Below are 8502 nucleotides of genomic sequence, written 5' to 3' on the forward strand. Positions count from 1 at the left end.
GCGATGCTGTGAGTAGTGCAGCTACGACAGTAAATGGGATTCTGTTGTCTGGGATCATTGTGGTAAAATCCCATGCCAATTTAATGAGCAGGATTGTCCAGAATTGTTGTTAACATGCTGAGGAGTTGGGTGTAATACCGTTAGTACTGATCCATCATTTTTTACTTTGTGCTTATTGAAGTGAATGTGACAGGTATAATTTTGTTGGAGACGCCTAGTGTCTCTTCGTGTGGTTCAGCGTCCAGTCCTGAGTATTAGCAGACAGCAGTTCGGAGTTCCTGAGTGAACATAGTGAGGGAGACTTTCCGACTCTGCACTTGCCAATGTTACACGATTGAGGTGAGTGTCAGGACTTGCCTGCAGGAGTCATGCTTATGTGATGAATTCCTGTTTTAGTGGTAATTATTTTGAAAGTGCATTATTGACAAATTGGTAACGACGGAGCAGGATATTAAGGAGATTTTATAGCATCCATCTGCGGAGATAACTAAGATTTTTGACCGAGTCAGGTCTTGTTTTCATGAGAAAGATCCATGAAAATACATCTAAATCTTTCAAATGAGATAACCATTACAGAGCCGAGGACCTGAGATAACAATTACAGAACCCAGGGCCTAAGATAACCATTACAGAGCCCAGGACCTGAGATAACTATTACAGAGCCCAGGACCTGAGATAACTATTACAGAGCAGAGGACCAAAGATAACCATTATAGAGCCCAGGACCTGAGATAACCATTACAAAGCAGAGGACCTGAGATAACTATTACAGAGCAGAGGACCGAAGATAACCATTATAGAGCCCAGGACCTGAGATAACCATTACAAAGCAGAGGACCTGAGATAACTATTACAGAGCAGAGGACCAGAGACAACCATTACAGAGCCCAGGACCTGAGATAACTATTACAGAGCCCAGGACCTAAGATAACCATTACAGAGCCCAGGACCTGAGATAACCATTACAGAGCCCAGGACCTGAGATAACTATTACAGAGCCCAGGACCTGAGATAACTATTACAGAGCCCAGGACCTGAGACAACTATTACAGAGCCCAGGACCTGAGATAACTATTACAGAGCCCAGGACCTGAGATAACTATTACAGAGCCCAGGACCTAAGATAACCATTACAGAGCCCAGGACCTGAGATAACTATTACAGAGCCCAGGACCTGAGATAACTATTACAGAGCCCAGGACCTAAGATAACCATTACAGAGCCCAGGACCTAAGATAACCATTACAGAGCCCAGGACCTGAGATAACTATTACAGAGCCCAGGACCTGAGATAACTATTACAGAGCCCAGGACCTAAGATAACCATTACAGAGCCCAGGACCTAAGATAACCATTACAAAGCCCAGGACCTGAGATAACTATTACAGAGCCCAGGACCCAAGATCACCACTAGAGAGCACAGTACATGAGATAACGGCTTCATGGACAAGGTTCAGTCTGTTACAGAGCTCGGAACGCTTCAGCAACTTAACCATTTTTAATCAGCCACATTTGCTTGTTTTATGCAAATTGGTCATAATTAAAAACGCCTGTGTGGTGTAGCAGCGAGGCCTCTCATGATGTTCATTGTTCCAGAAAATTATTTGATACTCAGTCATCAAGAGAATTTGTCTTATTATTGCATTTTGTAATCTGTAATTAACATAGTAATAACACTGCTGATATAATGATCATTATATAATATATATATATATATATATATATATATATATATATATATATATATATATATATATATATATATATGACAATGTCAGACCACGGAGGAAAAATGAAACAGGAAATTTCCTTAAGTACTTTCGTATATTAAATACATCTTCAGAAGGACCTTCTGAAGATGTATTTAATATACGAAAGTACTTAAGGAAATTTCCTGTTTCATTTTTCCTCCGTGGTCTGACATTGTCACATTCTTAATCACGTGTTTATTTTCGTGATATACACACATATATATATATATATATATATATATATATATATATATATATATATATATATATATATATATATATATATATATGTGTGTGTGTGTGTGTGTATACAACTTTAGAACACTTTCCCATCAGGAGACTCGAACCCTAGCCAGCACAGAAGCCTTACAGCAACTGGCATAACAGGTACGCCTTTAACCCACTGCACCACAGCTCAGACCCTTAAAAGAGATGGTAATTTCGGGGTATTTAAACCCCTCCAAACCTTGCATATTTAGGCAAGTTGTGCATCAAGCATAGACCCAGAGTTCTCCCATATTAACAGGGACTTGATAGAAAACGTGAGTGACCCCTCACTAGCTCTAGTTGCCCTTGGGAGGTGGTGATCTTTGGGGGGGTTTAAATACCCAAAATTACCATCTCTTTTAAGGGTCTGAGCGTGGTGCAGTGGGTTAAAGGCGTACTTGTTATGCCAGTTGCTGTAAGGCTTCTGTGCTGGCTAGGGTTCGAGTCTCCTGGTGGGAAAGTGTTCGAAAGTTGTATACACACACACACACACACACATATATATATATATATATATATATATATATATATATATTATATATATATATATATATATTATATATATATAATATATATATATACATATATATATATATATTGTGACGATAATCTCCTTCAAGAGATTGAGCCTGCTCTTCCCTCCAAAATTACGTCTTCACAATTATATAAAAAGACTATGGAAGAAATGTCCAACAACGACAACAACACCAGCACCAGCAAGGCTTGCCAGGGTGAGCAGAAACGTATGCAACCAGCCACCTGTTCGAACTCCAACCACCAAACTACCCGTTGATCGCTACGGCTCCGCTGATTGGTCGCCGGTCTGGCTGCACCTGCACTCGCCCCCAATACTACCTGATGTCTGGGGTCGCCCCAACATCAGTCCTCAGAATGTTCCGTGCTTTCGTAGCCAGCACTCCTCCCAGCTAGACGTTAGCGTGTACTGAGAGAGGTGGTGGCTTTAAGCCAATATTCCAGCACCTCCCACTTACTGTTGAATTGCACTTCTTGTTATTTTGCCTTAACGTAACTTTTCATTTTGTCATTTAAGTATTCTTATTATTTTGATTCATTGATTTTATTATAAGAATTTGTTTGTGCATTATTTTCATGTTTAGATTTATTTAACGTAATTAAAATTTCATTGTTAAAGTTTACTTGTGTTTTGTGTGTCTTCTCCTTACCTTACCACAGACGAAGTTCCAGTTTTTCTATTTTTTTTATAACTATGTGACGAGGCCATACCCCTAGCCTTAAACAGCCGAACACCAACGCGTTACCGTCACAAGTTATATGGGGGCCTGTCCGGGAGCCTCACTCAGGTACTGGTGCCAAGTGGTAATTTATGGTAAGCGTATTTAACTTTGTTAACGTAGCTTTACTATTTTTCATTCAATTTCATTTTTTATAAGGTGCGGTGTATTGTGCATTACGAGAGTAACATATAGTGAAGGTGAGACAACTTTGGATTACGTGGTGACTGTAGGCCTCAGTCATACTCTTAATTGGTCATCTCTCCCTCCATGTTATTACTCGTATTTACCATCTATGTCCCTTGAATATTTCTCATTCTGACAGATCATCATATTGGTACCCTGGTACTGTGGTCTGCCCCGGGTCAAGAGTACCCAATCTTCTGCAATCTGACTGTAGGAGGACAAAGAGGGCCATAGTTCCTCTAGCTCGAACTTTAGTTGCTGAATTGGGACCTCAGCAGCAGTTCTCGTCACCAGTTGACACCTCGCACCCCTACACGTCAGTCAGAGATGATGATACATACAACGGTAGGGAATTAGCTTATTTTTTCAGAGCACAAAAATTCGCTAATTCTGTAAGTATCATATTAAATTCAGTAGGAAAAACTTGCTTTATGTCCTATAGAGACTTGGCAAGGTATGCCTACATCCTTGGACTACCAATTTTACTTTTGAAGCATTTAACTGTTTCATTTGTTTTCGAAACTTTGTTTCATTTGTTAGTAGGATTTTCTTGCCCTTATTCTCTTACATGAGTACCGGGTACAAGATTTCCTGCGCCCTTGATTTAATTTAATCATTTAATATCTTTCACTTAACGTTAATTGTTAAAGATCACACAGGATAGGTACCAGTTGCCACGTTGTCCTGTTTCTGACATTTCATTATTGAACATTCGTGTACCTTTATTTGCTAATTTCACCATGTTTCGTCTCCAAACTTTCCGTGCAAATCCAGCAGGTGAAATAGGGACTTTAAGTCGTGCCAAGAGGACTGAACTACAAACTCTTGCACATGAGTATCAACTAGAAGTTCCCTATCAAGCCAACAAAAATGACCTACACAACCTGTTGCTGGATTACTATTTAGAGCAAGGTAAGATAGACTCTGAAACTCATGAAACTTACTATATTGCAGATAAAACTGACTTGGCAACGATGAAACTTAAACTAGAGCTGGCTAAGATTGAACGTGAGCAGCAAAGGAAGCCCGCGAACAGCAAAGGGAAGCCCTCGAACAACAAGAACGAGCAGCTGCCATACGAAGGGAAGAACAAGAACGTGAGATTGCCTTACTCCAGGAGCGGGAACGCATACGGCTTGAAACCAAACAACGCGAGTTGGAAATGCAACGTGAACATGACAAGCAACAAGCGACTCTGGCTCTTGAGTGTCGTCAACGGGAATACACGTTGGAAACTTCACACCTCGCTCAACGCCAGCAAGCTACTGCCAATCTTCCCGTCAGTTTTAATATATCACATGCAAGTAAGTTAATGCCATCCTTTGTAGAAGCAGAAGTTGATGTTTTTTTCACCACCTTTGAAACCCTTGCTAATCAACTCAGTTGGCCTGTCAACCAATGGGCCACACTTCTCAGAGTCCATCTTACAGGTAGAGCTGCAGTCACACTCAGTACTTTGGCGTCTGAGAATGACTACTACACTCTGAAACAAGCAGTGTTGGACGCCTACCTCCTCTCTACTGAAAGTTATAGAAGGAAATTCCGTGACCACCTGAAGGCAAGTACCACTACCTTCCTCGAGTTTGCTAACACGAAACGGAGGTATTTCATGAAATGGCTGGAAGCAGCACATGTCTCTACTTTTGCAGAACTCGTCAACCTGATGCTTGTTGAAGAATTCTTGAGACGTGTGCCGCCTCCTGTCCGCCTCTACTTAGCAGATAAAGAAGAAACCGACTACCTGAAGTGTGCTAAGTCGGCTGACACTTACAGCCTCATCCACCGGCTGACACCTGAACCATCCTCCAGTAAGAAGTCGTGGTACAGTTACGAGAAGGTGAGCCCCGATCAAGCTGGTTCACAACTGTACTGCAAATATTGTAGACTCTATGGACATACCATAGACAAGTGTGGTAAGTCTCAATACAAGGGAACCACTGACCAACAACGACCCAAACCAACTCCTCCTAAGTCCGGTAAGCCTGTGATGAATGTTGGTGTTGATGTTAATGATCATTCTCTTTTCAGTAACCACCTGTATACTGGAACTGTCTCTGCCAACGGTTCAAATCCGGAGGGACGTTTCAAATTGAAGATCTTGAGGGACACAGCGGCTCTACAATCGATCATCTTGAAGTCGGCTGTGCCCAACATAGTCTACACCGGGGAAACAGTCTTCATCACTGACCTCACTGCTACTACTCCATACCCTCTCGCCAGAGTCCACCTGGATTGTCCCTACGTGAACGGGGAAGTCCAAGTCGCCGTCAGGGAAAAGCCTTTTCCCATGCCTGGAGTGCAACTTCTCCTAGGCAACGACTTGGCAGAAGACCTGCAACCGACCAACCTGATCGTCATGGACAAACCCCAGGTGTGTAACTCTGTGCCAAGTAACCCTATTCTTGAGTATGTTCCAGCAGAGGTTCAAGAGAGTGATGTTTCTCCTCCGGTTCTCGTGACCACCCGTGCACAAGCCGCACGTCCACAGCCAGCTGACTCTACTGCTACCGCTGTCCCTCAAGACCCTCAGAAACTACCCCCGCATCTGACCAAGTTGGAGTTCCGTAAGTTGCAGAGGGAAGATCTTACTTTAACACCATTGTTTTTCCAGGCTGAGACTCAACCCGACAGTATTCCTGGGTTCTTCCTAGAGAACGACTTGCTCTACCGCAGATATAGACCCAGTAAACTGAAGGAGGAGGACGATTGGGCCAACACCGAACAACTTGTGATTCCCACCAGCCTGCGGCCCACTATTCTACACCTGGCCCATGGAGCATTCTCCCACTACGGCTTCAACAAGACTTACCATGGGATTCGCCAAGACTACTACTGGCCAGGTATGGTAAATAACGTCAAACAGTACGTAAAACAGTGTCATACATGTCAGATGGCAGGCAAACCGAACGTCTCCATTCCCAGAGCACCACTGATTCCCATACAGGTGCCTGCGGAACCTTTCCACAGACTCATAATAGACTGTGTCGGTCCTTTACCTCGGACCAGTTCAGGTAACGCCTACATCCTAACCATCCTGTGTCCTCCCACCAGATTTCCCATAGCAGTTCCAGTGAAGAACATCACGGCTGCTACGGTTATCAAACATCTACTGAAGATCTTCACTCAATACGGATTTCCCAGGGAGATTCAAAGTGACTGTGGCACCAACTTCACCAGTGATCTCTTCAAAAGGACACTGGAGGAGTTCAACATCAAACAGGTATTGTCCAGCCCCTATCATCCTGCTTCACAGGGTTCTCTTGAACGTAGTCATCAGACCATCAAAGCACTCTTGAAAAAGTTTTGTAGTGAAACCTCAAAGGATTGGGATAAGCAGATTGACCTAATAATGTGTATTTTCAGAAGTCTCCCCAATGAGTCCCTAGGAGTATCTCCTTATGAGATGCTCTACGGCCGTAAGTGCCGTACTCCCCTTAAGGCTTTCAAAGACTCTCTCAGAGATGCCACCTTCAGTGAGCATCAGAATGTGCCCCAGTTTCTTCAAAACCTTCAACACATTCTAGAGAGAGTCCACCGCTTTGCTCATGATAATCTATTGAAAGCCCAGGTGAGAATGAAGACTCATTACGACCAGACCAGCAAAGTAAGAAAATTCAAGCCGGGAGACTTCGTCCTTGCTTATTTCCCTATCCCAGGTTCACCTTTACAAAACAGATTTTCAGGACCCTACTGCGTCAAAGAGTGCAGAAGCAACAACACATACGTCATAGAGACTCCAGATAGGCGGCGGAAGACCCAGCTGTGCCACGTCAACCTCCTGAAGCAATATAATGGTACTCCTCCCACTGTCTTGATTAATTGTTCTACCTTCACAGAACCCTACATCCACAGTGAGACCATCCCGGCTTCTTCTCCCGAAAGCACTGACAAGGAGTCGGCGCTTTCTAATTCCAAAATCCTTAATGATCTTCCCAAATGCTTTCAGGATAATAATCGTGCTCCTATGCCCTCTTCTAATTCCACTCTCACCTCGTCAGATAAGCCCTTCATCCTCCATGTCGACGCCAATGGTACCGACGTGGGTGGTGTCGTGATGCAGCAACGAGGCGAGAAGAATACACCTGTCAGCGACTACTGCTACAAGGATCTACGGAACAATTGGCAAGGAGCTACTCTTCCTCATCCTGAAGCTTCAGCACTTCACTCCACACCTGAAAAGTGCTCGGTCCACCATCAATACGGACCACACCACCCTACACCTCCTGCAGCACGCCCACTTCTCATCTCAACGTCTTCTACTATGGGCTTGCTACCTGCAGAAATTCAACCTGGAGACACGCTATACCAAGAGTCTGACAACACCATAGCCGATGCCCTCTCCAGAGTTTATGAAGTAGAAGCGACTCCATCCATTACTCCACCACATAACGACGTACTTCTTCCAGAACCGCAGGCTTCGGGGGAGAGTTGTGACGATAATCTCCTTCAAGAGATTGAGCCTGCTCTTCCCTCCAAAATTACGTCTTCACAATATATAAAAAGACTATGGAAGAAATGTCCAACAACGACAACAACACCAGCACCAGCAAGGCTTGCCAGGGTGAGCAGAAACGTATGCAACCAGCCACCTGTTCGAACTCCAACCACCAAACTACCCGTTGATCGCTACGGCTCCGCTGATTGGTCGCCGGTCTGGCTGCACCTGCACTCGCCCCCAATACTACCTGATGTCTGGGTCGCCCAACATCAGTCCTCAGAATGTTCCGTGCTTTCGTAGCCAGCACTCCTCCCAGCTAGACGTTAGCGTGTACTGAGAGAGGTGGTGGCTTTAAGCCAATATTCCAGCACCTCCCACTTAACTGTTGTATTGCACTTCTTGTTATTTTGCCTTAACGTAACTTTTCATTGTCATTTAAGTATTCTTATTATTTTGATTCATTGATTTTATTATAAGAATTTGTTTGTGCATTATTTTCATGTTTGATTTATTTAACGTAATTAAAATTTCATTGTTAAAGTTTACTTGTGTTTTGTGTGTCTTCTCCTTACCTTACCACAGACGAAGTTCCAGTTTTTCTATTTTT

The sequence above is a fragment of the Procambarus clarkii genome, chromosome 74 (genome assembly GCF_040958095.1).
Source record: "Procambarus clarkii isolate CNS0578487 chromosome 74, FALCON_Pclarkii_2.0, whole genome shotgun sequence".
Classification (NCBI taxonomy): domain Eukaryota; kingdom Metazoa; phylum Arthropoda; class Malacostraca; order Decapoda; family Cambaridae; genus Procambarus; species Procambarus clarkii.